The sequence below is a fragment of the Hermetia illucens genome, chromosome 6, assembly GCF_905115235.1.
Source record: "Hermetia illucens chromosome 6, iHerIll2.2.curated.20191125, whole genome shotgun sequence".
Lineage (NCBI taxonomy): Eukaryota > Metazoa > Arthropoda > Insecta > Diptera > Stratiomyidae > Hermetia > Hermetia illucens.
In genome coordinates, this window is record NC_051854.1 from 95,664,475 (window position 1) to 95,674,572 (window position 10,098).

A 10,098-nucleotide genomic window follows, 5' to 3' on the forward strand; every position below is an offset into this window, starting at 1 on the left:
CGTTTCCCCATCTTGTACAGGTAACATGGAAAACCTCCATGCCGGCTTAGGATCTAGCTAAGGAAATAATCAATCCTACCATGCTTTCGGATTTGCATTGGGCCTAAGTTGCCGATGGGCCGCAATGTCCATCTGCCTCTTGACTCGTTTTCCCAAACAAGTTTCCACTCATTCAGTGTATGTTGCCGTTTTCCACGAGCAACCACCTCCCTTGAGTCCTCCGATTGTATATGGTTGTGCGCTCTTTACTAAGGAGGTCAACGGGAATCATTTCTGTGATCACCATCGTTCCCGGTTCAGAAATAGCATTGCAGGCAAAGGCAACCCACACAGTTCTCCATTTCTGTGCCTGTGCAAGGTGCTTACGATGACACCTCCTTCCAAAAGGCATCAACCCAAAACCACCGGGGCAAAGACTAAAAGGGAGTATGCTGTACTTATAAGAAGACGTTTCCTGCTAGAGTAAGGAACCGCAACCTTTGCCATTAGCCAAAACTGTAACTACGGAATTCGCTGCTGCTTTGCTCGAAGAAGTCCATCTTTAAGTCTAGCGTCGGTCCAAGGATACGGGACGCAGCAGTCATCCAATAGTCATCCATCCACTTATTCGACGTATCAATATGCTAAGTGTCCTGTGGACCTATTCAAAAGTGCGTCCATCAAAAAGTGACAGAGCATCATCTACGTAACCGACAAGGCGCGACACCCATGGCAAGCCGGTTTTAGCAGGTCATCGTCAAGTGTGTTTCAAAAGTCTAGTCCTAGGATGGGTCTTTGTGACACCCCCAACATGATCTCCATCCACCTTTGGCTCTCCAGTGACTCATAGACAGGGTGTGGTCCTTAGGTAATCCCTCAATATCCACAATAGATAGCTAGGCACGTGGAATTACTCGTCGACTCGTCGGTCAAGCATTTGCTGTTGTATTCCCCAACAATCGCCTGAAATTTAGCGAGGTCTTTTTCATCACGCTCGTCGACAGTATCGGCCTCCTTATTCTTATCAATCTTGCTGGCCTTCTGGTACTGGCTTTTGAGCAGGGCACCAGTGGACCTTAGCTTCTTAGTCGGTTTCCGGTGACTGACGTTCTTGTCGGTCTTTACTTCTGAGGGATTCCCCGACGTCGAGAATTTCGCGTTAGGAATACTATGTCTGGTACTTGCTACACCTAGCTTGACGGCAGTTTATTCCAGGCTGGAAACCACTAGTCCGTCTGCCACCTCGCTCTGGGAGGTCCCTGCGAATGGTTTTCGCACAGCGGTGCTGTGGCTAACACCGAGTGCACTGTTCTCGACGACTACTGTCTCCAGGCTGGATGCCAGCAGCTCGTCCTCTGATAATGCACCTGGCATCACCTCCTCTTCTTCTATCGTCGGTTTATGTATTTTTCAGATTGAGTCCATGTCTTAGTCCCACGAGTACTTCGCGAAGAATGTCCACCCTGGCTAGCCCGACCGCCAGAGTAAGGGTCTTATTTGAAACTGACGGTGCCCAAGGGTATTCAGAATTCCCATATTAAAGACCAAGCTCCCATCGACCACGCAGCCCTCGACGTATGCTGTTCCACCTTAGCTTGGGGTCATATTAGCACCTTCTCCATTGCAGGGAGGACGATCATCGAGTTGTTGCTTCGGCTCATCTCCCCGGCAGATCTACTGCCCTAATACTTGACCACCAGGCAAGCCGATTCTTATCAGTTGGAAAAGTCTACTCTCAGCTTGGCCCTACACACTTTTAACCCGTCCGACGATGGTTTCCAGCGGTCTCCAGAATCTCTGTAGACTCTTCCTCGAAGAAAAACTTGTCCGCATTGGGCCCAACGAATAGGATGCGGAATGGTATCGTTGTCCCTAAGTCCCAAGTGTTATTTTTAGAATCTGGAGGGGTGATAACTGCTACCTGTCTAAATTCCTCTTTCGTAACGAGATCATTCTGAAGCCATGCAGACACTGGATTAACCTCGAACACTCTTTCTGGCTCATCTTGTTTCGGCAGGACTACCCCGGGGACCTCCCTATTAACCTGGCTTATAAAAGCCGCCAGTTCCTTGGTACGTCGAATATTTCGTAATTGCTCATGTTTGGCAACGATTTCGCTAATTAATGTTTTAATTCCTAGGGAGAACTCCGACAGCTCCTGCCTTAACATTTCTTTCCCCTGCTGCTCCATTAGCTGATTTATCTGGTTCTCCACCTGATGGTACTCTAGGTCCGTGATGTTTAACGTTAACGCTGCGATTTTTGTCTGTTGATGTCTAAGAGCTTTCACTTCCTCGCGAATAGCTATGTCTCGGTAACTAAGGTAAGCTACTGTCCCCGCCGCTAAGAGACCTGGGATATACTTGGCACCTGTTTTCAATAAACTACTTGATATTAGGGGGACTATACCAAAGGCCCGCCTAACTCGGTTGACCTTATAGGAAGCGGTCAACCGTCGATTAACATCAGCGACTTGCAGTTCGCTTGCAAGTTTCAGCTCGTTGCAATGTTCTTGGACTTCCTCCACCATCTGCCGCTCACCTATCCTATGGAACTTTTCCAACTGTTGCGACATTGTGTCGAGATCGCGCGTGAGGTTTACTGAGGTTGCAATAGTGTATTTTAGGTCAAATGCCTTTACCTGCACTAATCCCAATTCCAAAACTCTGGTTTCTAAGACCGGGTCCACTGCCCAGGACACCACTGTGGCAAGCATTAGGCATATACACAGCAGAGTAGCCACTTGCGCTAGAGACCACGGCTTCCATCCTTTTCCGCTTCGCGTTCGGGAGGGAATGTTAGGTGGAACCTTGTCCGGTTCTAATGCATTATCATCTGCTTCCTGCGCTTGAGAGGGCTCAGCTTCCTCTTCTGGAAGAAGGGGAACGAGCTGATGCACGGCACGATGTACGAGTATATTGTCCCTACCAGCAGTTTTTAGTTTTACTTGCCGGATGGTGCCCTGTACATCTGGAAAAACTTCTAACACTCGCCCGGTCTTCCAATCTAATGGCCTGTGACCACTTTCTTTGATTAGAACAAGTTCACCTGGCCTCAGTTGCCTACCGGGGGCCTTCCATTTATACCGCTTCTGTAGATACCCCAAATAGTCAGTCTCGAATTTGACCCAGAAATGCTTCTGCAGTTCCTGGATCTGAAGCCATTTTTTGGTTGCTGGGAGACTTTCGTTTAGACCTTCCCCAGCCAGAGGCGACAATAGGCTTCTTTGAATGATGAAATGTGCAGGAGTACCAGTAGGTCATGACTATTATCAGCCAGCGGATACAATGGTCGGCTCTTTAATATTGCTTCCCATGTGCAGACGGCAGTTTGAAAATTTTCATATGTCAGGTTGGAAATTGAAGGCATCCGCTTTATGTAGCGTTTTAGACTCCCCACTGCTGCCTCAAACAGCCCTCCGTAGTGGCTGGCTTTTGGGGGGTTGTGATGCCATACGATCTGACGCTGAGCCAACCTTTCCTCGCATTCACTGGTCAACTTTCCCCAGGCTTCCCTGAGCACTTTGGAAGCCCCTACTAAGTTTGTGCCGTTGTCGGAGCGAATCATTTTCGGCTGGCCTCGCCGGCTTACGAACCTTTGAAACGCAGCCAAAAATGCATTTGTGGTAAGATCCATACAGAGCTCTAAATGCATCGCTTTAGTAGACATACAGACGAAAACCACTATGTAGACCTTCATAGATTTTGTGGTCCGTAAATTTGATGCTTTTATTTGAAATGGTCCGCACAGATCGGTTCCCATATTTTCAAAAACAGCGGATGACCTGATTCGCTCGGGAGGGAGGTCTGCCATTTTCGGGATTATAGTGGCTCCTCGCATTCGAACGCACCTAACGCCGAGAATGATAGGGTGTTTCTGCTCAAACGGGATGAGCGCCTGCTCTAACCTTCCTCCCACTCGGAGAACCCCAGATACCTGATCGACAAAAGGGTTTAACGTGGACAGCCAATGGTTTTTCTCGATATTCAATCCCTTCTGAATTCTGAAAATTTGCCTCCCGAAGAGTAGTTTTTGTTGATACCTGACGAGTGCCCACTCCATTAGCGGAAGTTTGCCTTTCCCTAGAGTTTCTGTGATTTTCCGGATGACCTCTTGAGCTTATACTGGACGCCCCGTACAACAGATCATTCATATAGAACGCGTTCTTGATGATCCAGTTGACCTCCTCATCAGGAGCATTGTCGTCCGCCACCTGGTGAAGCGTTCGAATTGCTTGCCAGGGTGCACAGTCTAACCCGTAGGTCACCGTTTTCAAGTAAAACTCTCTTATCGGTTCTTGAGGCTTCGCCCGCCAGAGACTCCTAAGCTTGATCTGATCCTCCGGTCTCAAAAGTATCTGCCGATACATCTTAGTAATGTCACTAGAGTATACATACGCAAACCTGCGTATTCTAGTGACAATGTCGAAAATATGGTTTTGCAACTTTGCACCGGAATGGATCATCTCGTTAAGGCTCACACCATTTGATGTCGGACTGGAAGCATTGAAGACATTCCGCAATTTCGTCGAAGTGGCCTCTTGGCGAACCACGCTTAAATACGGGATATAATATACCGCGCCGCTAGTGTCAGATTGATGACCCTTTGGAACTTCAGCCATGTGGTCCAAATTAAAATATTCTTCCATAAACTCATCCGATTTGAGCTTGTGGTCTTTGTTTTTCAACCACCTTTTCTCCTGACCGAGATAGTGCTGCACAGCCTTGTGGTAGGAGTTTCCTAGTTTAATATTATCTTGTCGCCACGGGGTCGGTACCACGTATCGGCCATCGTTCTTTCGGTAATGACCCTTTACGAATAGGTTCTCACAAATTTCGTCATCTATGCGACTAGATTCATCTCTACTGAGGGGCATATCCCAAAAAGCCCTTAAGTCCTGTTCCCATTCCTTGATAGTGACATGTGTTGAGGTGAACTTCGATACCGAAGATTCCGCCGGACCAGACACAATCCATCCCAATTTTGTGTTCTGGAGCAGGAAACTATCTACGGTTTCTACTCCATTCACGAAAAGTTGTGGAAGGATACTAGACCCTAATAAAACTGGAACATGAGATGCATGTTCCGTTACGGGGTCCGCCAACTTCTTCCCTTGAAACAACGCCTTTACTTGCGGCGGTACCTGTGGAAGGGAACCTTTAGTTACCCGTCTGACTACTAGCGCTTTAGTGCTGACCTCGGAACCATCGTCCAATTTAAGGGTGAGACACACAACCGCTGACACTTTCCCTGCTGACACACCACCTACCCTTGAAATTTCGATGTTGGTCTTTTTCTTTTTTAACCGAAGTTTCTGTACTAGATCTTCGGTTATATAGCTGCTCTGACTGCCTTGATCGATCAAACACCGAACTGGAATGGCATGTCCTTCTCTTGCCTCTAGCTTAACACAGCTGTTGGAAGAACGGTTCCGGACCATGACAATGCTGTCGAATTTTCGGCATGATGAACAGCAGAAGACGGATTATCCCCTTTGCACGGATGCATGGCAGTAAGATGTTGCCCTTTGCATATTTCGCATTGGAGATTCTTGCGTTTATTGCACGCTTCCCCCCTGATATATTTGTGGGAGAGACAGTAAATGCAAACATGATAACGGCGGAGCAGTTTCTCCTTGTCGGTACTTTGAATGAATTGAGGACACTGGGCTGTGAAGTGCTTCCCCATACATAAGAAGCATTTAATCCAGTTTCTCTTTTCACCATCCGAGTTGGAGAGCAAGGCTATCTCCTTCTGGGTTTTTCTCTTATTCCCAAGATCCTCCGCCTTGGATATCCCACTTAGACCATCCCAACCGGGGGACATGACCACATATCTATTTTCTAGGAATTGATCGATGCCGTTTATCGTAACGGGCATTTTTGGATCTCGTAACGTTAAGTCGAACTCCCTTCGAGTTGTCATATCCATTTTCCTCGTCAGGACGAACGGAATGAATGGAATACCTTCATATGCATTGAATCCTGCTTTCCGTAGGTTCTGAACTGCGGAACGCATGGTATCCAATGCTCTTCCCAGCGATCTAGCCTCCATTTGGTTTATCTGAGGTAAGTCAACTAACGCCTGAATTTCCTTTTCTATTAAGGCCCGACGATTACTGTATCTTCGGTCAAGAAGAACCCATGCTTGTTGGTAATTCTCTCCGTATATCCCTAAATGGTCGATTACACGTTTTGCATCGCCTCTTAACTTGCTCTGAAGCATCATTAAGCGCTCCGCAAAACCGATTTCAGAACCATCGTATACAGAGTTAAAGAGGCTTTTGAATGGTTCGTATTGACTGATATCCCCACTGAATATTGGAATATCTGGGATTGGTGGGGCGGGTCTAAAACGATATCTTGAGTTCCAAGGGGAAAAATGGCTCGATGGACCAAAATGGTTTGGCCGGGTCTGGCTGAGATCCAAGAAGGATTCTGAGCGGTTTGGTCCAGGGGTCCGCAAAAATTCTGGGCGGGGCTGACTAGGGCCTAATAAATAGTCCGGTCGTAGTTGGGTGGGGAAGGGCCCAGGGATTAGATGTACGCGGTTCGTCTCTCCACGTTGGATAATTTTGTCTACCCTTATCACAGGCCCCCCATGCCCCTCCGAACGCACCTTCACACCTGCTTGAACTCCTGGGCAGATCCCTAGCTGTCGCTTCACCTTGGAGTCTGTCGTTGACGTCTATGCCCAAGTCTCGTTCTAATAACTCTGTTTCAACTTGTCTTGGGACGGCCCCCCTACTCGAACTTCCTTCATCGGGATCTATATAATTTTGAGTCACTGGCGGGAGTTTATGGACTTGTTCCCTAACTGGCCCCAAAGTTAACGGGTCGACCTCTGTTTGTCTCTCCTCAGGAGTAAGAGAGGGATGAACTCTCTCAACGAACTCCTTTGCTGGTCCGGCTAAGGTAAGCTGGGTGAGGAGGAGGACGAAACCTCTATGCACGTCCTGGGACAGTGTCCAGCACTTGTGCAAAGTAGGTCGATACATCTGGGAGAACACTTAATATCAGATGCAAAGCTGAAACTTCTGGAAGTGGGGAACATACTAAAGTTCCTAACGGTTACTGGCCTGCTTGAGATACTATGATCAACAGGTACACTATAACCAGTAAAAGGGGCACAATAGTTCTTCAAGGACGCGGTGCGACTTTCCCTTAACAAAATAATAATAATAAGGTAAGATGGAGCATAATCGCTTGGAACTGTGATGAATCTAGAGCTGGTGTTCGACACCTTTGCTCCCCTTTTTGCTGTGGACATTGTTGTCCATCTTTACTCTGGTTGGTTATCGTTCCTCTTTCTTTTTTTTTCCTTTTTTTTTAAACGTTATAATACGTATATCTTATACTACTTATAAATTACTTACAATACTTATTATTATAAGTATAAGTAATAATAATTTTATCTTATCTTAACTAACAATATTAACACTATTACTTTATAACACTAATTTCCTTAAAATACTATATATTCTTACAATACTAATGCCCTTAAGCTAGGATAAGTTTCTTTTTTCCGATTTTCTGTTTTTAAAATATTTGGAGTTTTATTCTTGTGGGAATCAATTTTCTGGAACAATTTCAGGGCTTTATCTTTAATATACTTATCTATAGTTTCTAATCTTAGATCGCTATGTATGTCTAGGTTTCTTATATAATGCGGGACATTGAAAATTTTTCTTACAGCTATATTCTGACATATTTGCAGTTGTTTTTTATATGTCTTACATGTTTGGTAAAAAATACTGCTCCCGTATAGCAGAGATGGGCGAATTAATTGTTTATAAATTAAAAGCCTATTCTTAATGTTTAGTTTCTTAGATCTAATTAAAGGGTAAAGGGATTTCAGCGTACCTGTGCATGCATCTTTTTTCAACTTGATGTGTTTTCTCCAATTTAGTCTGCTGTCGAAAGTCAGTCCTAAATATTTCGCTGTTGGTTTCCAATCGATGGGCTGATTTTCGATTTTGATTTTCCCCGGTTTCTGTTCTCTCTTTCTTGTGATGAAGATTGCCTGGGTCTTCTCCGGGTTTATTTTTATCTTCCACTTTTTGAAGTATTCCAACATTGTGTTGGTTGCCTTCTGAAGATTGCTTGTGATGAGGCGTGCCTGTTTCGATGTGTGGAAGAGGCATGTGTCGTCCGCGAATAAGGAGATCCCTGTGAAGCTGTTAAATTTTCTTGGAATGTCCGCCGTGAATACTGTGTATAACAGCGGGGAAAGCGGCGATCCTTGGGGTACTCCTGCCTCTATTCTTTTTTCCGTTGATTGGTGCCCCTCCAGTGCCACCCTAAAACTTCGATCTGCAATAAAGGATTGGATCAGTCTTATCATTGAATCAGATTTTTCAAATTTCTTTAGTTTGGCTACGAGCCCTGCGTGCCAGACTTTATCGAAACCTTTCGATATATCGAACATTATTAGTCCAGTCGATTTCCGCTTGTGCAAACCACTACGAATGTGCTGGAGTACTCTGGCCAGTTGAAGCTCGCATGAATGATCTCGTTGGAATCCGCATTGTTCCTCTGGGATGATGTTGAGCTCGTTGAGTTGATCCTGCAGTCTGCTCCGTATTACCCTTTCTGCAATTTTTCCAATTGTTGGAAGTAGGCTGATGGGTCTCCAGTTCTGTGGGAAGGTTGGGTTCTTTCCCGGCTTCGGCAGAAGGATGATGATGGATTTTTTCCATGCTTTTGGATATGTTCTGAGACAGAGTACTGCATTTATTACTGCGGTGATTGATTCGGCGATGTTATTCGGTGCATTCTTGATGCATTCGTTTGTAAGCATATTCCATCCTGGGGCTTTTTTGCTGCTTAGTCCATGGATGATGGTTTGGACTTCCACCTGATCTGTTTGCAGTTCCCAGTCTTCTCTTTCTGTTGAGTCATCTTGTGTCTCTGTTTCTGACTCGTACTCTTCTTCAGATTCGTCGTCCGATGCGGTGTTCTCCCTGAACTGGAGTTCGAGTGAGTCCGCGAACGCTTCGGCCTTTCCCTCTTTATAAAATTCAAGGCCATTGGGACCATGAATTGTAGGCATTTGCCTTCTCGAGCCTCTTTTAAAATATTTGCTGAGCCGCCAGAAGTTGTTGCTTCCCGGCTCTAGATTTTGGAGAAAGTATTCCCACTGTTCGTTCCTGAATCGGTCAATGTCATCTCTGATAACGTTAGTGAGCCGATTCGCTTCTCTTTTCAGATTGGGATCTTCTGTCATTCTTCCTCTTTTTCTGATGCGATTTCTCTCCCTTATTCTTTCTTTAATATTTCTTGGGAATCGGAAGTATTGTTGGTCGTTTACTTCTGTTTCCGTTGAGCTCTCCTGCTTGGCTGAAGTTAGTTGGGCTGTTAGGTTTTGAATCTCTGTCTCTACCTGCTCCGAAGTTTCTAGTTTTGAGGTTGTGGTGTATTGTCTTAGAATGTGGCGGTAGGTATCCCAGTTGGTGGTTTTTATCATTTTCGGCGGATTTTCAATATATATGTTGTATATTGAAAATAACACCGGTTTGTGGTCCGACGAGAGGTCGTCCAACACGTTGATTGTGATGTGGTTGTTGTAATTCTTTGTAATAGCCACATCGATTATGGTGCCGGTCGTGCTGCTTCCATAATGTGTTGGTTCCTCTGGTGCGTGAATAGTTGCTCCGTTTCCGTTTAGGAAAGTGAGCAGTTCTCTCCCCGGTTTGGTGTTTCGGGTTGCTCCCCAGTCTCGATGACACGCGTTCAGATCCCCGGCGAGAAAAGTCGGTTTGTCCTCGTTGAGTAGCAGTTGAAGGTCCTCTGAAAAATTATCTGCTGATGGTGGACGGTAGGCTGATATAATTTTTATATCAGCTGGTCCTGTCCTTGCCTCGATGACTGTAGCTTCCATTCCAGTGATGAGTGGTGTTTCCAGGCGGTGATGCTCGATGCTTCTCTTAATGAGGACTGCGGTTCCTCCTCCACGGCCAGTAAGTCGGTCGTTTCTATATATGTCGTAGTTGGATACTTTAAGTGGGTCTGTTGGTTTGAGGAACGTTTCCTGGATGAGTAGTATATCTACTTCTGCCTCGTAAAGGAATTCTTTCAATTCTCCCATTTTTCCTTTTACGAAATTTGCGTTCCATGAGAT